Genomic DNA, 21,486 nt, shown 5'->3' on the forward strand with positions numbered 1-21,486 from the left:
CATCCACGAGTTTTGCTGATTTGGTCATAGCAGGAGAAATGATAAAATGACGATCAAAAGTGGGAGGCTTGACGGAGTAGAGTCTAGAAAGAAGCATCTAGTGAAAAAGAATGAGAATGAGGTTAGTAATGTAAGGAACTATGACTCCAACAACTTACTATGTCTCGATCTCAAGCCAAAGGGTCGTCCATACAGAAATTCGCCAGATAAGGGGTAAGAGAACCAAGACAGGAGAGGGAAAGGCTTCAATTTGACTCGATCCCCATGACCTATAAAAAATTATTTCAGATCTTATATAATAAGCATGTGGTGTCACCTTACCATACATCACCGATGCAACCTCCCTACCCTAAATGGTATGACGCTAATGCCCAATGTGAAAATCATGCAGGGGCTTCAGGACATTCAATAGAGAATTGCGTTGCTATTAAAAATATTGTCCAAAGATTAAGACAAAGAAACAACATCAACTTTGGTGACAATGAGCTACCTAATATGGCTCGGAACCCACTATTGAACCATGCCAGTGCATGGGTCAACACAATTGTTGAGGAAAAAGGAAAAAAGTTATAACCGAGGTGAATAAGGTGAAATCACCCATGCATTGGGTATGAGTGCAGATCATCAAGGCAGACTTATTGGCCTCTAACGTTTACAAGAGTCAGCATGCATGCCAGTATCACAACAATGAGGATCATACCATACATGATTATGCTAAGTTCTGAGATTTGGTGCAAAGGTTGATGGATGACAAGGAGATGGAATTTTACAAAGAATATGCTAAAGAGGAAAAAAACAGAGATATGTGTGTCTGATGGTTCGTCCAAAGGAGTTTTTAATTTCAAATATCCTCTAGTCATCACACTAAAAGCTCATGTGGCACAGAGAATAACTCCTAAAGTGGTAATCATACCACCTTTTTTATTCCCTTATAAGGACAATAAACTAGTCCCTTGGAGATACGAGTGCCAAATGGATAAAGTGGGTGTTTTGGAGATCACCAAAGGAGAAGTGGATGAGGTAGGCCATTTCACCAGAAGTGGGAGATGTTATTCTCCCAATCAGACCAATGAACCTAAGAAAAGAGTTGTTGCCGATAAAGGGAAGAAAGTTGAAATACTGGTTAAAGAGGATGAGCCAGTTATTAAAGAGCCTATGATAGAAAGTGAGGTTGTGGAGTTCCTGAAATTTTTAAAGCATAGAGAGTATAACATCGTCGAATAACTACATAAGCTACATGTTCGCATTTCGATCTTTGCTCTTTTACTAAGCTCTGAGGCACACCGGAATGCTTTGTTGAAAGTCTTGAATCAAACTTTCATGTCGAAGGACGTACTTATGGAAAAGATAGATTGATTGGTTGTGAATATCCAAGCTAATAATTTTATCTCTTTCTCCGACTGGTTGGCAATCCCAAAGCCCTGCACATTACCATCCAGTGTAAGGGGCATGTGTATCCCGAGTGCTAGTTGACAATGGCTCTGTGCTGAATGTAATGCCATTAGTGACCCTAAAGAAGTTATCGATCGACAACACACACATGAAGAATTTCCAGAGCGTCGTTCGAGTTTTTGATGGAATAAAAAAAGAGGTGTTGGGGAAGATTGATATCTCTTTGACCATAGGCCCATCAACTTATGAGGTCGAGTTCTTTGTCATGGACATCATGTCGACCTATAATTACTTATTGGGAAAGCCTTGGATCCACCAGGCAGGAGCTGTGTCATCCACTCTACATCAAAAACTCAAATTCGTAATTGAGGGGAGACTGGTGTGCATTAATGCTAAGAAAGACATCATTACTTCTGTGTTTACTACTCCTCCATATGTCGAAGTGGAGGAAGAAGCTGTTGAGTGCTCCTTCAGGTCCCTGGAGTTTGTTAATACAACTTTCGTGGCTGAGGGGAAGAAGATATCAAATTTTAAGATGTCCAACTATACCAGAATGGAACTAAAGGTGACTTTGGGAAGGAGAGTCAATGCTGGAAAAGGTTTAGGGAGCCGCTATAGAGATCTATTAATCCAATTTTTTACATCATAAAGAGAGACTGTTTTGGCTTGAGATATCACCCAACATTGAAAGAGAACTGAAAGGTATTCAGAAGAGCCAGAAAATGAGAAGAGCAAGGTTAGCCGGGGAAGATATGTAGTGCGAGCCTATGACTTTTCCATCGCTGCGTGACACATTCGTCTCTAGAGGCCATATGTTTCAGGGAGGCCAGTCAGCTAAGGAACCAATTGTCGAGAATGCCTTTGGGGATTCATGCATCAATATGATATCAGATGATGAGGTTAAAGAAGGAAGAGCAATCGACATCTATCCTGCACCGCCAGGCCTCGTGCTAAATAATTGGACTATAGGGGAATTACCTGTAATTTACAAAACTTTTTCAGAGTAATGCACAAAAAACGTTCCCTATTGTCTAAAACCTAGGGAAATAGGTGATCTTTTGTAAAGGGTTAATGTACTTGTTTTAAAATATTGTTGAAAACACTTTGATGTTTTGATATACCAAACAAAATTGTTAATTAGTTTTTACAAATTTTAAGATTATATTTGATTCAATCATTCAAATATATAAAATTATTCTTTAAAGTTAAAACGTCAATTTTTACTCCTCACTCTACTAAAAATTTGAGTCCTATACTGAAAATATTTTTGAAATAAATTTTACTAAGGGTTTCAAACTTTAATCGAGTCAAAAATGATTTTAAGCATAGTAATACCGATACTACTAAAACATTATTGATACTGTTCAAGAAGTATTGATATAGATAGCGATACTAAAGTCCAAAATAATGAAGTAGTACCAATAATTTTGAGAAAGTACTGATATTGTCAAAATAAAATGCTAACATGGTACTGATACCATATACGGCATTTATACTACTTAGTGTAGTAGTATCGATACTCTTAGTGATAGTACTGATACTACCATTTTGATTTTAAGTTCGTTAGATTCCAATATACTACAATGGTACCAATACTATGTAAAATATCGATACAACTGAATATAGTAGTACCGATACCCTTTTGACAATATCTACTCCAAAGTTTCCCAACGGTCAAATTTTGTGTATTTAATGTAAGGAGTATCGATACTGATAGATAGAGTACCGATACTACAAGCTTCTAAACAACATTTAATAAGGGAAATTGTCCCCTATTGGCTATACTAACTCCCACAATAACTCAAACGGTAGGTATTGAGTGAGGGAGTATATAAACAAGACCCCAAGTCATTTGTGAAGATAAGAGAAAAAAAGAGAAAGCCATAAACAACAAATTTGAGCCAAATTAAGTCTATATCATTCAATATTCTTTTTGCTTTCAAAGAACACTTCTTGTACTCATTTGTATTCATTTCTCAAGTGTTCTTATTTGTTCTTGAATTGTGCAAACACATTCCTAGTGAGGATTTTATAAGTTTGCAATTTGTAATTTTCTCTTTGAGACAGTGTATCAAGAATTCAGAGTATATTTCTTGAGGGAGTTGTAAGGTTACACCTTATCCTCAAAGGTAGATACAAATTAGAGAATTTGTGGAAATCCTTAGTGTAGATAGCTAAGGTAGTGGATGTAAACTTTGGTTGATAAAGTTGAACAATTGTAAATTCTTATGTTCATTTGTTTATTTTTTTTCTCTTAAGCACCACCAAATTTTTAATTACCAATTCACCCCCTCTTGGCTATTTCATCCTTTCAATTGACTCAATAAATATTCAATGAAAGATGCATTCCTATCAATTCACCAAGTGGCAAACATTCTCCCATGCATATTTTTTCATTCTTTATTGTTTATATATATTATTTCATTATATTTTTATATGGGATAGATTATCTTGTATGTGTATATGTATATATATCCTCTCGTTCGTTATTCTTTCAGGACCTCCGGTATCAATAGTATGAATGTCGATGACTCTGACTCGGAGATAGATTTCAAGTTGCTCATATGTCAGGGGGGAAATCGAGGGTTGTGATAATGATGAGGAATGTGACTTACCTTCTGAACTGCTAAAAATGGTGGAGAGGAAAGATAAACAGATTTTACCATATGAGGAGCCCATTGAAACTTTGAATCTGGGATCAAATAAAAATAAGAAAAAAAGTAAAGATTGGCTTCACCCTATCTGCTGAGGGACGACTGAGTTTGATTGAACTACTTCAAGAGTACAAAGATGTATTTACCTGGTCATATGAGGACATGTCGAGTTTAGTTATTGAGTTGGTGGTACATAAATTGCCAATAAAGCCATAATATAAACTGGTAAAATAAAAGCTCAAAAGGATGGGACCTGAAATGCTACTGAAAATTAAAGAATAAGTAAAGAAGCAATTCAATGCTAGATTCCTTAAAGTAGCCAAGTATCCAAAATCAGTGGAAACCATTGTTCCAATACCCAAAAATGATGAAAATGTTTTCATGTGCGTTAACTACAGATATATTAATAGGGCGAGCCCGAAAGATAACTTTCATTTGCTACACATAGACACCCTGGTGGATAATACTGCTAGAAATTCCTTATTTTCATTTATGGATGGGTTTTTGGGTTACAATCAAATAAATATGCATCCGAAAGATATGGAAAAGACTACTTTGTCACTATATGTGGCATGCTTTTCTATAAGGGGATATCATTTGGGCTAAAGAATGCAGGGGCACTTACTAGAGAGCCATGATAACATTGTTTCATGACATGATGCATAAAGAAATAGAAGTCTATGTCTATGATATGATTATTATGGCCAAAATAGAAGAACATGTAGAGAATCTAAGGAAACTCTTCTAAAGATTAAGAAAATGTCAGCTAAAACTCAATCTAAGCAAGTGTACCATCAGGGTAATGTCTGGGAAACTATTAGGGTTTATAGGGAGTAAAAAATGGATTGAAGTAGATCCAAAAAAGTTCAAAGTTATTCAAGATTTACCACCACCCATAAACACAAAAAGAAATTTAAGGATTCCTGAAGAGATTGAATTAAATTGCTTGATTTATTTCACAATTAACCGAGAAGTGTGACCCCATTTTTTCCTTCTCCATAAAAATAACCTAGGGTCGTGGAACAATGATTTCCAAGAAGCTTTTGAAGCAATAAAATAATATTTTTCAAATACTCCAGTCTTAATGCCATCTATCTTCGGCAAACCCTTAATTATTTACTTGTCAATCATCAAGAATTCAATGGGGTGTGTATTTGGGCAGCATGACCAAACTGAGAAAAAGAGAGAGCAATTTATTACCTCAACAAAACGTTTACTGATTACGAGGCAAGGTACTCACCGATCGAAAAGTTGTGTTATGCTTTAGTTTGGACTACTCTAAGGCTCAGACAATATATGTTGTATCACACTACTTGGTTGATCTCTAGACTCGATCCTCTAAAATATCTAATGGTTATATCTACTTTATCTGGAAGAGGGCTCATTGGAAAATTTTATTGTCTTAGTTTGACATCCAGTAAGTGAGCCAAAAAGCAGTTAAAGGGAGTGTTATAGCAGATTTCATTGCAAGCATGGCTTCTGAAGATATGAACCTCTGAAATTTAATTTCATAGATAAAGATTTGATGGCTATTTCAGCCGAAGAGGTAGTTGCTTCCACTGATGACCATTTGAAGATGAATTTTGATAGTGCTTCGAATGCCTTGGAATAATTTTAGTCTCACCTAGTGGATAACGCTATCCTTTCACCAGTTGGTTGAACTTTGATTGTATAGACAATATGGTTGAGTATGAAATGCGTATTCTGGGTCTTAGAGCTGCCATCAAGCATAAAGTAAAAACACTCAAAGTATATAGGGATTCAACCCTGGTGGTTTATCAACTTAGAGGTGAATGGGAAATAAAATATCCCAAGTTAGTGGAATATCGCAAGTTGTTCTTGGAGATCATCAAAGAGTTTGAAGTAGTGACATTCTATTACCTCTCAAGATAAGAGAATCAAATGGAAGATGCTCTAGCCACGTTGGTAACAACCTTTAAAGTAAATGAACATTCAAATATGATGTCCATTGAGATGTAAGCTTATGAGTATCCAACCCACTGTTATAGCATAGAAAAGGAAGATGATGGAAATCCCTGGTATTATGATATCTTGCAATACATCATATAGAAAAGTTATCTTGAACGGGCAACTGAGAATGACAAAAAACTATTCAAAGAATGGTTGCAGGGTATGTGCTTGATGATGAGATCATGTACAAGAAAAGTCATGATCAAGTTTTGTTGAGGTGTGTGGATGCCAAAGAAGCCAAAACAATCATCAAAGAAGTGCATAAGGGAGTATGTGGTACCAATGCTAATGAACATGCAATGGCAAGACAAATAATGATATTTGGGTATTACTGGTCAACCATGGAAATCGATTGTATCAATTATGCCAAAAAATGTCACAAATACCATATTTATGAGACAAGCTCTATACCCCTCCTCATCCATTGCACATAATGTCTGCTATGTGGCCATTCTCCATGTGGGGCATGGATGCCATTGGAAAAATTTCGCTCAAAGCTTCAAATTTCCATCATTTGATCTTGGTGGCAATAGACTACTTCACAAAGTGGGTAGAAGCGACATCCTATGCAAATGTCACCTAATCAACAATCTGTAAGTTCTTAAAGAAAGATATTATTTGTAGATATGGGTTACCTAAAAGAATCATCACTGAATATGGTAATAAAGACAGCCAATAAGAACATCAAGAGGCTCATAAAGAAAATGACTGAGACTTATAAAGACTAGCATGAGAAGTTACCATTTAATCTATTTGCCTATCTAACTTCAGTAAGGACATCAACTGAGGCAACTCCGTTTTCTTTAACCTATAGGATAGAAGTTGTGTTACCCATTGAGGTAGAAATTTTGTCACTTCGAGTATTGTCAGAGGTTAAATTGGATAAAGTAAAATGGGTATAAGCTAGGTATGACCAACTGAATTTGATTGAGGAAAAAATATTAAAAGCTAACTGTCATGGGAAAATATGCTAGAAACATATGATGAGGGCACATAATAAGAAGGTTCACCCACGAGAGTTTTAGGAAGGAAACCTAGTGCTTAAAAAGATTCTGCCAATTTAAAAGGACTTCAGAGGTAAATGGATGCCAAATTGGGAGGGACCCTATGTTGTAACGAATGTCTTTTCTAGAGGAGCTTTGATCTTGACCAAGATGGATGTACCAGAGTTACCTAACCCTGTGAATTCTGACATTTGTCAAGAAATACATCGCCTAAAAAAGAAAAAATGAAAAAATGAAAAGAAAAAAAAAAAAGAAAGAGACAAAAAGAAAAGAAAAAAATTAAAAAAGAGAAAAAAAGAGAATAAATAAAAGGGGGTTTAAATTGAAAACTTGTACAGGGTATCTTGAAATCAAAAGGGGTCTCATGTTGAAAACCCGCAAAGGGTGGCTTGAGAATTATTCAAATTCAGAATTCATGTATGGTGGAGGTTCTAAATTAGTTTTGAAGACTTGAACAATGATATCAAATGGTTGTCAGGGTTAGGACTAGAAATCGAAAAGGCTTGGATAACTAGAAAAGAAATGAAGAACACATGAGATTCAAATATTGGTTTATGACATCCAACATTTGGGGAATTTGGTAGCACAGGGGGAACTTCACACCCTCGCGCATTGTCACAATTCTCAAGATCCTTTTAACATAAGCTACACTCGAGTTATTCTATGGCGTGCAGTTCAAAAGCATTCGTACTTTTAATATATGAAGATGCCTACTATATTTTTCTTTTGATTATTCCAGTTAAATGTTTGCCATGTATTTACCCAAAAAAACTCTTTACATTTATATAAATAAAAAGAGGTCTTTTTCTTATTAAAGACATATTGCAAGCATCCTAATTTGAAAATAAAAACATGTAGATTAACTTGGGAAACATGAGATCATTGTGTATTATTATACAATTTTTTTTGGAAAAGTGCAGGTATTTCGTAGCTGAAAAATGACTTTAGCATGAGGCTTACATGATGATGGGATACAGAAAGTTAAAAACTTGGGGCCACACGTAAAAGCTCAGCAAGTTGGGATAATCCAAAGATTTTTGTCGCTGATCAAGTAGCTGGTCATGATGATGCCTGGTTTAAAGAGTAAAAAGAATAAAGGTCATGTTTGACCAAATAGTGTCTAATCAAAATTATCAGTGGGACTAGTCGTTGTTGATTTTCGTACCCAAGATTTGATTGAGTTGCAAGATGATCGACAAAAGAGAGTTCTCATTTGAAAAAGAAAATACCCTAAAAATGCATCATTGCACACGTTTTAGGCATAAATAGGATCATGACATTTATAAAATGAATGATGATGATAAATGCATTTGAGTACTTACAGGTTTTTCAAAAAGAAAAGTTAGAGATATCGAGACCCAACATAAAAAATTTGATATTCTTAAAGAAAAGAGGAACAAGTATGCCTTAATTCAATATTCCCTGAAGAACAATTGAATGAATCAATGTCTCCAGATCTGATTTCCCCTGGAGAAACAGCAAAATAGATCATCTATTTCTAGATTTGATCTTTCCTTAGTAGTAGTGGAACAAGTCTGTCTCGATTCAATCTTCCCTAAGGAATAGTCGAATGAATCAAAATTTTCAGATCGGATTTTCCCTGGAGAAACAACGGAACAAATCCTCTCTTTCCAGTTTTTATCTTCCCTGAGTAGCAGTGGAACAAATCTGCCTCGATTCAATCTTTCGTAAAGAACTATGGAATGAATCAAAGCCTCCAGATCTGATTTTCCCTAGAGAAATAGTGGAACAAATCTTCTCTTTCCATATTTGATCTTTCCTTAGTAGTAGTAGAACAAGTCTGCCTCGATTCAATCTTCCTTGAAGAACAGTGGAATGAATCAATGATCCTGATTTTCCATGAAGAAACAACGAAACAGACCCAATCTCTTTCCAGATTTGATCTTCCCTAAGTAGCAGTGGAACAAGTCTTTCTCGATTCAATTTTCCCTAAATAACAGTAGAATGAATCAACGTCTCCAGATCTGGTTTTCTATGGAGAAACATCAGAACAAATATTCTATTTCCAGATTTGATCTTCCCTGAGTAGTAGTGGAACAACTCTGCCTCGATTCAATCTTCCCTAGTGAAGCAGGGGAACATATAGTCTCTTTCCAAATTTGATATTCCCTTAGAAGCAGTGGAACAAGTCTGCCTCGATTCAATCTTCCCTGAAGAATAGTAGAATGAATCAACATCTCCATATTTGATTTTCCCTGAAAAATAGCATAACATATCACCTCTTTCTAGATTTGATCTTTCCTGATTAACAGTGAAGCAAGTCTACCTCGATTCAATATTCCCTAAATAACAGTGGAATGAATCAACGTTTCCATATATAATTTAACTTGAAGGAACGACGAAGCAGATTTCTTTTCATACTTCATCATTAAAAATCTCTCTTGAGATGTAACCCCCTCAGATCGATGAGGGTAACCCGATCCGATCCGGGGTGTCACATTAAGGACCCCAGAGCGACCCACCGTAAAAATATCAGAAAAAATTACGTTTTTATTAAAACGTGTAAAATCATAAAATGATTTATGAATACAAAATAAAATTTATTCGTATTCAGAAATAAAATAGATTTTCAGACTTGTATATAAAACAAAATACAACCTACATGTCCCCTAATCACATGTACCATATTCTGCCAGCAACGCCGGAAGAATTCCCTTACCGATGTCGATAAATGCACTGATATGATTCTTGTAACCTGAAAAGGTAAGTAACAGAGTGAGCTTTGGGAAACTCAATAATACAATACCACCAGTTGATGCTACATGACATGCAGATAAATGGAAAGCCATATAATTTTCTTATTGAATCATACATATACTGGTTTTTGGGATAATTTAGGGTTCCACTGGTAGTTCATCGATTAAAAGCCATGAAGATCTCAGTTCATAGGAAGCATTTACAGTATCACATTTTTAGGAAGTCGAATAGGATGTCTAGTGTGTTCCAATCAAAACCAGTGAAAAGATATAAATCTTATAAAACCATAGCAGAACCCTCCAACAAAACTCCATTGGCTTACCCTAAGCACACAGCAAAGGGAGCCAACCTAAGATATGCCTTGGGGCCTATGGGCCTACCCAAGGGTATCCTTAGGTCCATAAGGACTTAACAGCTGGATCAGGGATGTACCTCCATACTCCAGAATCATGTTCAGTAGAAATCAGTTTTAGCCATAAATCGTAATATCTGGATCGTGATCCAGTAATATGTCATAACCATGATAATGAAATAACATGTATAATTGATCTCCACCTGTACACCATAAATAGTCCCATAATTAACCTAAGGGAAAACCTTGGGGCCTGAGGGCCTACCCAAGGATCACCTTATGTCTGTAAGGATTTACTAGCTTGATCAGAGATGTACCTCAATACTCCAGTCTACCCATATAATATCCCAATAAAATAATTTCAGTAGGAACCAGTATATTTCATGGTCCATAAATCAATAACCATCATATTCTCAGTGAAAATATGAAACCTGATAACACATTTCTGGTAACCATAATTCATAAACCAATAGATTCCATGATTTTATAAATCAGGAACAATTCATAGTTTTCGATGAAAACCGTAATCAAATATCATATACCATGTTGTCATGGTTAATAAACCAGTAAATCAATACTTTCGTTAAAAATCATTTCAAAACATATAAAACCTTCATGTTGTACATGTAGAACACACTAGAGGATCCAAGTATTTTTCAAAGGCACTTGGTAGTTTATCAGAAATGGAAAACATGAAACTGATGTAATTGGTTCGGATTACAAGAACAATGTCCTATTGAAAGAGATCGATTATTAATGGATCTAATCAGACATTTAGAGTTGATACTCTAAAATCCTGCTATGATTCAGGTACCTCAGGAAAGTGTTCAGGAACCTTATACAGAATAATTCTATATTCATATTTACTGAGAGTGATTCTATTACCCAAACAATCATGGGTATTCAGGAGTATGCATTGAATTAATAGGATTTTAGTCTAATTGAACCAAATAGGGTATTCATAATCCTTTGTATCTGAGTTACTTGTGTTTTCATATATGGCCGGAGTAATTTGAGCTGATAAGGGAGAAACGAAGATTTAGGGCACTTATAATTTGTGCCGATCTATTAGATTATCGAACAATTCCCAAATTGATGCCTGTTGACTGGTCAATTACTTGCCCTTTCAGGGTATTCACTTTTTAATACCAATAATTTATTGTCCATACATCCTCTTCAGAATCTTCACTGAATAGATCTTAAGGGAACTAACAGATATTCCAATGGTATTTATTTCATTTTCACATTTCAACGATATTAAGAAATACTAATGTACTTGATTTGTGTTTTATAATCCATAGGGACAGTAAATCATCCATGTTTATTTGGATTCTTTAATTAATCCAAGACATTTACTTATTTTAGGCCATAAGGGTATTTTGGTCATTTTGGTGCTCAATATTATTTCTATCATTTCATAGCTTGAGTTCCTGAGCTTAGTGATATTCTTGAATCATTTTCATTCCAGGGGTATATTTGGTTATTTTACAGATCCATGATTTTTTTCAATTCTTTCATTATATTCGATCTTATTATTTAATTCAACTTATCATCTATTTCAGTCCTTTCGAACAATTCTGACAAAAGAGCACCCTCAATAAATTATTCTTCAGGTATTTACTCATAACTCAGAGATTTTCGGGTAAAATGCCTTCTTAGATGTTACAAACAGGTTATCAGGAATTTTCTGTACAAAAACAAGATATTAACAATTAAATCTGTAATTAATCGGGTTATTTTTACCTCTCAAGGGCATTTTCGTAATTCCTTAACCAGATAACTTCAGTATTAAAACTCTTAACAAGGATAAATAGAATTTAGAGATCCTAGAGTTAAATGGTTTTCCAAATAATCTCTGAGCTTGAAATTATTCCTTATCAAACTTCTAATTTCTTGTACATGCCATCAGAATTTTATACAGTTACCGACTTTTTTTTACCACATTCGTATCGAGTGTAGGACTTACCTAGCTATACATATGAGATCAAACATTTTCTTATTCATCCATTAACCAATACCAACATGTTCCATAAAGCATGAATAGGTAGTAATTTATTATCTCGATTTTCAAGCCATACTAATCGATAATTTAAACTCTATTTGAATGCCCTCGATCATGAAATCAACTTCCAATAATTCCTTAGATACATATCAACAGAAATTTCATAAAAAAACGAAGCTTAATTGCGAAAACCAGATCGAATCGGGTAATTAATCCATGAAAAACAGCTTATCTGGTTCGAATTTGGCAAAACGGACTTCGGAATCAGACTCGAGACATCGAAAAACATAAAATATGACTTTCCAAAAATTTTAACTTTTTCATCAAAGTCAACGGTCAACAGTCAACAGCTCGATCCAGGCGGCTCAGCTCAAATGACTCCCCTGGATGACAGACGACGCCCACTATAAGGGGGCGGCACGTGCGGTGGCTCCGGTCGTTGGTTCGGCATGAAATTTTCTAGATTTGTAGATCGAGACCTCTAGAGTCTTGTGCAAGTGTTATTTTTCATCAAAACATAACGGATTGTAGAATTTTAAAGCGTACCAACTTATCCGACGTTGGACGGTGAGTGACGACGACAGATCAACAATGGCGAGACAATTTTGGTCGGGTTTTGAGTGCACGGTGATGGTGAGTCCGATGGTGTATGAGGTGTGATGAACGGATCGCCGAATCGACCAAAATTGATAAAAACCAACAACGATCGAGTTAAACCGACAAATCTTTCAGTTGAGATTTACAGCAAACGACGCAGATTCACAACGAGATGGAGGTCGGGTTTTGTTCTCCGTTTAATGGTGAATCTATTGGTGGTTTCAGATCGACGAACGATGGTCGGACGATGGAGAAATCAGAGTTACTAAAGGGGTTGAGGGGAAAAAATTGGGGAAAATATTGGGGAAAAACATTATGGGAAAAAGCTCGGGGATGGGGTTTTATTTTTCAACATATAAGAAAATAGGTAAATTTAGGACTGGGTCCCTGGATTTCCTGCTCTTCATAAAATGGTATGCTAAATTTGCGATTTTACACTTTAATCATCATTTTCTTCCAAAATACCACTTAAATTCAATACTTTATAATTTCTAAAATTTATCCCATAAATTGGGGTGTGACAAATCTCCTCTCCTAAAAAGAATTTCATCCTCGAAATTCATTCATGTCACATAATTGCATAAATTAAACTTCCATCAGTTCTTTTATAACTTCAAGTAACTTTTACAAAAGTATTGGTCATCTATTAATCTTTAACCAGTTGAGTATACATTTTCGTCAGAACTCTCATTCATTCCAATAAAAGAATCAGAACAAACTTATCCTTGTGGAATCAATTCAGCCTTGGTTACGAGAATAGATTCATAGAGTAGTAACATATCCCAATTTCATTTTTGGAGTAGGGTCAGAATTTCTCCATTGAGTAACTCTCACATTACTCGTGAGGTATTTTACTGAATTTAGACAGACGTTACTGGTATTCCTTTATGCAATGGTAGAGCCCTACAGGATAGAAAACTTAGGTTAGCTCGTTACAGAGATGGACTCGACCTTGGAGTTTCGACACAGATATGAACGATTGTAGTCTAGGGGCATGTACTGATCAGACATCTTTTGACATTCGATCGACCGGTCTATCTTGAAAATTTTAACTCAACCTAAGCTCTGATACCACTAAATGTAACCCCCTCAGACCGATACGAGTAACCCAATCTGATTTCAGGTGTCACATTAGGCCCACCGGAGCGACTCACCATAAAAATCTTGAAAAAAATTTACATTTTTATTAAAACATGTAAAATTATAAAATGATTTATGAATACAAAATAAAATTTATCTGTATTCAGAAATAAAACATATTTTTAGACTTGTATATAAAAAAATACAACCTACATGCCCCCTAATCATATGTACCGTATTCTGCCAGCAACGTTGGAAGAATTCCCTTACTGATGTCGATCGATGCACTGATATGATTTTTGTAACCTGCAAAGGTATGTAACAAAGTGAGCTTTAGGAAGTTCATTAATACAAAACTACCAGTTGATGCTATAGGATGTGAAGATAAATGGAAAGCCATATAATTTCCTTATAGAATCAGACTTATACTAGTTTTCGGGATAATTTGAGATTCCACTGGTAGTTCATCGAGTATAAGCCATGAAGATCTCAGTTCATATGAAGCATTCATAGTATCATGTTTTTAGGAAGTTAAATAGGATGTCTAGTGTGTTCCAATCAAAACCAGTGAAAATATATAAATCTTTTAAAACCATAGCAGAACCATATCTCGATCTGATCCAGGGTGTCACACTAGGGCCACCGGAGCGACCCACCGTAAATATCTCAGAAAAAATTCCGTTTTTATTAGAATATGTAAAATCATAAAATGATTTATGAATACAAAATAAAATTTATCAGTATTCAAAAAGAAAACAGATTTTCATACTTGTATATAAAACAAAATACAACCTACATGCCCCCTAATCACATTTACCATATTCTGCCAGCAACGCCGGAAGAATTCCCTTACTGATGTCGATAGATGCACTGATACGATTCTTGTAACCTATAAAGGTAAGTAACAGAGTGAGCTTTGGGAAGCTCAGTAATACAATACTACCAGTTGATGCTACATGACATGCAGATAAATAAAAAGCCATATAATTTCCTTATTGAATCAGACGTATACTGGTTTTTGGGATAATTTGGGGTTCCACTAGTAGTTCATCGAGTAGAAGCCATGAAGATCTCAGTTCATAGAAAGCATTCATAGTATCACATTTTTAGGAAGTCGAATAGGATGTCTAATGTGTTCCAATCAAAACCAGTGAAAAGATATAGCTCTTTTAAAACCATAGCAAAACCCTCCAACCAAACTCCATTATGCAGTTCCCCAGAACTACGTCCATGGGGTTTACCCTAAGCACACAGCAAAGGGAGCCAACCTAAGATATGACTTGGAGCCTATAGGTCTACCCAAGGGTATCCTTAAGTCCGTAAGGACTTACCAGCTGGATCAGTGTTGTGCCTCCATACTCCATAATCATATCCATATAAATATCCAGTAGAAATCAGTTTTAACCATAAATTGTAATAGCTGGATCGTGATCTAGTAATATGTCATAACCGTGATAATAAAATAACTCGTATAACTGATCTCCACCTGTACACCATAAGTAGTCCCATAATTAACCTAAGGGGCGTTTGGATGGGGGAAAAGTGGGATTCCAATCGGAATGGAATCCATATTCCTCCGTTTGGTTAGCCCAAGAATCTTATTCCTGGTAAAGTAAGATTACCAATAGTGGATTTTTTGGGGTATATTACCGGGAATGTCATTACCTCCCTTTCCTTAGGTATTGTTGGATTACCGGCATTTTAGACTAAAATGCCCTTAATTTTTTTTCTTTCAAAAATATTCTTCTTTTGTCATTGAATAATAAAAATTCTACGAATGTTAAATTACAAATTTATCCTTAAATTATTTTAGATTTACAAAAAAAAATCTATAATTAAAATTTTATCCTTGGGGCCTGAGGGCCTACCCAAGGATCACCTTAGGTCCGTAAGGATTTACCAGCTTGATCAGAGCTGTACCTCCTTATTACAGTCTACCCATATAATATCCCAATAAAATAGTTCAAGTAGTAACCAATATATTTCATGGTCCATAAATCAATAACCATCATATTTTCCAGTGAAAAAAGGAAACCTGATAACACATTTCAGGTAGCCATAATTCATAAACCAATAGATTTCATGATTCCATAAATCAGGAAAAATTCATAGTTTTCGATGAAAACCGTAATCAAATATCACATTCTATGTTGCCATGGTTCATAAACGAGTAAATCAATTACTAATGTATATAATTAACCATTTAGAGTTGATACTTTAGAATCCTGCTATGATTTAGATGCCTCAGGAAAGTGTTTAGGAACCTTATACAGAATAATTCTAGATTCATATTTACTTACACAAACAATCATGGGTATTCAGGAGTATGCATTGAATTAACAGGATTTTAGTCCAATTGAACCAAAAGGGGAATTCAAAATCCTTTGTATCTGAGTTACTTGTGTTTTCATATATGACCGGAGTAATTTGAGTTGATAAGGGAGAAATAAAGATTTAGGGCACTTATAATTTGTGTCGATCTATTGGATTATCGAACAATTCCTAGACTGACGCCTGTTGACTGGTCAATTCCTTGCCCTTTCAGGGTATTCACTCTTTAATACCAAAAATTTATTGTCCATATATCCTCTTCAGAATCTTCACTGAATAGATCTTAAGGGAACTAACAGATATTCCACTGGTATTTATTTCATTTTCATGTTTCAACGATATTAGGAAATGTTAATGTACTTGATTTGTGGTTCATAACCCATAGGGATAGTACATCATTCATGTTTATTTGGATTCCTTAAATAATCCAAGATATTTACTTATTTTAGGCCATATGGGTATTTTGGATATTTTGGTGCTTAATGTTATTTCTATCATTTCATAGCTTGAGGATATCCAATCCTTCCTGAGCTTGGCGATATTCTTGATTCATTTATATTCCAGGGGTATATTTGGTTATTTTACAGATACATGATTTTTTTTTTAATTCTTTCATTATGTCCGATCTTATTATTTAATTCAACTTATCATCTATTTCAGTCTTTTCGAACAATTCTGACAAAAGAGCACCCTCAATAAATTATTCTTCATGTATTTACTCATAACTCAGATATTTTCGGGTCAAGTGCCTTCTCATATGTTACAAACATGTTATTAGGAATTTTCTGTAAAAAAATAGGATCTTAACAATTAAATCTGTAATTAATTGGGTTGGGTACGAATTCTCAGGGTATTTTATCATTCAGAGTCAACTCAGATTATCTTTACCACTTAAGGGCATTTTCGTAATTCCTTTACCAGGTAACTTCGGAATTAAAACTCTTAACAAGGATAAATAGAATTTAGAGATCCTAGAGTTAAATGCTTTTCCAAATAATATCTGAACTTGACATTATTCCTTATCAAACTTCTAATTTCTTGTACAAGCCATCATAATTTTATTCAGTTACCAAATTTTTTTACCGCATTCGTATCGAGTGTAGGACTTACCTAACTATACAGATGAGACCAAACATTTTCTTATTCATGCATTTACCAATACCAATATGTTCCATAAAGCATGAAAAGGTAGTAATGTATTACCTCAATTTTTGTGTCATACTGATCGACCATTTAAACTCCATTCGAATGCCTTAATATTGAAATCAACTTCCAATAATTCCTCAGAAACATATCAACAAAAATTTCATCAACAATGGATCTTAATTTTGAAAATCGGATCGAATCGGGTGATTAATCAGTGAAAAATAGCTTATCGGGTTCGAATTTGGTGAAACGGACTTCGGAATCGGACTCAAGACATCGAAAAATATTTATTCCTTATCAAACTTCTAATTTCTTGTACAAGCCATCAGAATTTTATTCAGTTATCGACTTTTTTTACCACATTCGTATCGAGTGTAGGACTTACCTAACTATACATATAAGATCAAACATTTTCTTATTCATGCATTTACCAATACCAACATGTTCCACAAAGCATGAAAAGGTAGTAATGTATTACCTAGATTTCCATGCCATACTGATCGATCATTTAAACTCCATTCGAGCGCCCTCGATCTTGAAATCAACTTCCAATAATTCCTCAGATACATATCAACAGAAATTTCATAAAAACATAGCTTAATTGTGAAAAACGATTCAAATCGGGTGATTAATTAGTGAAAAACAACTTACCGGGATCAAATTTGGTGAAAAGGACTTCGGAATCGGATGCAGGACGCCGAAAAACATAAAATATGACTTTTTGAAAATTTTAATTTTTTGTCAAAGTCAACGGCGATCAACAGTCAACGGCTCGGTCCAAGCGGCTCGGCTCGTCTCAAACAGCTCCCCTGGATGACAGATTACGCCCACTCTTAAGGGGCGGCACATACGGCGGCTCCAGTCGTCGGTTCGGTGTGAAATTTTCCAAATTTGTAGATCGAGACCTCGGGAGTCTCGTGCAAGTGTTATTTTACGTAAAAACATAACAGATTGTAGAATTTTAAAGCGTACCAACTTATCCGACGGTGGCCGGTGAGTGACAACGAATGAGTAACAATGGCGAGACGATTTCGGTCGGGTTTTGAGTACACGGTGATGGTGAGTCTGATGGTGTAGGAGATGTGATGAACGGGTGGCCGGATCGACTGAAATTGACGAAAAACCAACGGCGATCGAGTTAAAATCAACAAAGCTTTCGGTTGAGATTTACGGTGAATGATGCCGACTCACGATGAGATAGAGGTTGGGTTTTGTTCTCCGTACAATGGTGAATGTATTGGTGGTTTTAGATCGACGAAAGGTGGTCAAACGGTGGAGAAATCGGAGTTACAAAAAGGGTTGACGGGGAAGAAAATTGGGGAAAAGCATTTTGGGAAAAAGTTCGGGGAGGGGTTTTATTTTTCAACATATAAGAAAATAGGTAAATTCAGGACTGGGTCCCTGAATTTATTACACTTCATAAAATGGTCTTTTAACTTTGCGATTTTACACTTTAATCCTAAATTTCTTCCAAATACCACTTAAATTCAATACTTTATAATTTCTAAAATTTAGCCCCTAAATTGGGGTGAGGCATGAGATGTTCAGACAATATTAAATATCTAAGTACAAATTCGATAGGGCGAAAACACATTGTCTCTTCGTCTTTGCCCTATGCTTATTAACACAAAAATGGGCAAAGAGGGGCAGCTTTCAACACTTGTTTTTGTCCGACTATTATTATTATTATTATTATTATTATTATTATTATTTATTTTATTACAGTCCCAATCGTGCCACAAAAAAAATCAAAAAACTAAAACCAGCCCAGAACCCATTACACCCAAGTCACCCAACCCAAGGCCCAGAGGAAAGCAGACCTAGTAACATACCCAAACCCATTAGGGTTTTCATCTTCATCAGAGTCGTCAAGATGTCGAAACATTTTTGAAAGGGGAGTCGTTTTCAGTAATTTAGTGACATGTTAATGATAAAACGTGGTTCGAGGAGTCTCCACCAATCTTTGATTAGGGTGTGATTGGGCACCCAAAAAATATTTGTCATTTAAAAAAATCATTTAATTAAAACATTAAATTTGTAGTATGCGTTACCAAAATTTGAGTTCGGGAGTCGGTTACGTGTGGGGAGGATTAGTACCCCACACAACGCCCTAAATCGATACCTAGTCGATTAATTAATTGTCTTTGCAATGAAATTTAAGAATTCAAGTCTAATTTAATTCAATATCTCATACATATAATATTCTTTTGAATTAACAATGAACTTTAGAATGTAATTTTAATATTTCTTTATTTCGATTGAAGTAAGAATCGATTTCTTTAATGTATGAGAGGTTGATTCTTCTCGATAGAAAATAATTAAATATTATTGTGTTTTGTCCTGAAATTAAAAAGAATATTATCTGTATGGGATCTTGAGTTAAATTAGACTCGAATTCTTAAATTTCATTACAAAGACAACTAATTAATCGACTAGATATCAATTTAGGGCGTTGTGGGGGTGCTAATCCTTCCCCACACGTAACTGACTCCCCAACTCAAATTTTGGTAACGCATACCGCAAATTTTTTTGTTTTAATTAAAATGAATATTTTTTTTAAATGAAAAATATTTTTGGGTGCCCAGTCACACCCTAATCAAAGATTGGTGGCGACTTCTCGAACCACATTTTATCGTTAACAGATCACTAAATTACTCGAAACAACTCCCCTTTCAAAAATTATTTCAACATAATCAATGATGACACATGTTGCGATTGGATTGAAAATAAATTTAATTACATAAATTAAAATAAATAAAAACTCCATTAAGGTGCTTACATGTGTCACAATCGTATGGTGACATGTGTCACGTCCTGATTGAATAATTAATTTATTAAATTAAATCAAAATTAAGACCAAATTAATTAAATATAAAAATATTGAGGATCCAATGTGTAATTATAACAATTATGTTAACTGACACGTTAGCATCCCGTTAAATATTAATGGCATATGGCTTGAATTATACCAATTAAATAGCAAAGTGGTCATATTGACACAATTTTGACTATGGTGGTTATTTTGACACCAACAGAATAATTAAGTTGTCATTCAAGTAGTTTACCCTAAAAATACTCGACACAGTAAAAGACATTAATCTCATAGGCGTGGTTATCCCTTTGAATTACAGGCAGAGCTAGATGCTTCGAGCAATGCTAGTTTAGCTGATGTCTGCCCCTGCTCCCACTTATTTTTCGGCACCCTACTTTAAACCTAAAGTCAACACATCTTTTCGTCCTACTAAGATTCAAACTCCTAAAAATAGGATAAAATTTTACTAGGATTCAAACTCCTAAAAATAGGATAGAGTTCTACTATTATTTAAACTCCTAAAGATAGGATCCACAAGCATTATAAATAGTCATTGTAACTCACTATTGTAACATATTCGGAGGAGGATATACGAAATACCAAGCAAAATATTACAAGCAACTTGTAGCCATTTTTCGAAGCATTTATATTTCGAAAGGTAAAGTTCATACCTTCGCATGTTATTTTTTCCTTACCCTTGCTGTGTTTTGATTTCGAAAGAAAACTGAGAGAAGTGTTTTTGGTCGATGAACGGGGGCGTTTTATAGATCTATTTTTGTAGATCTAGTCCCCGAGGCTTGTGTTTTTGAAAAACTATTCGGATTTTTATAAACGGGTCGTGTGGATCCGCGTGTTTTGTCATTTTTTTCTTCGATTGGCTTTTAATTTTGACCCCTAATTAATTTTTTATTTTAATTTAACCCTTATTATTTATATGTATATATGTATATATTTAATTATATTTTATTTATTTATTTGTTATAATTCTTTTTTATTTTTCTTTGCGTTATATTATATTATTTTTTTATTATTATATATATATATTATACTATTATTATTTTTATCTATGTTTACTTATTTACTATGTTTTTTAGTATATTTTCCTAATGTTATATATATATATATTCTTACTTTATTTTATTTTATTTTATATTTCTATGATTACTATTTTTTTAGTTAATATTATATTTATATTTATTTTGCATTTATTTATTATTATTATTACTATTTAGTATTTTATTATATTATACATACATTTTTATATTTATATATATATATTTTTTATTATTTTATTTATACTATTTATTTATTTTCATTATATTTTTAGTTTCTTTTCTCTTATTATTATTTTTTTTAAAAAAACACTTTACCTTTTTTATTCTTTTTTGTATATATATTTTATCTTCATTTATTTTATTTTATTCAAT

The sequence above is a fragment of the Hibiscus syriacus genome, unplaced genomic scaffold (assembly GCF_006381635.1).
Source record: "Hibiscus syriacus cultivar Baekdansim isolate YM2019G1 unplaced genomic scaffold, ASM638163v2 tig00110839_pilon, whole genome shotgun sequence".
Lineage (NCBI taxonomy): Eukaryota > Viridiplantae > Streptophyta > Magnoliopsida > Malvales > Malvaceae > Hibiscus > Hibiscus syriacus.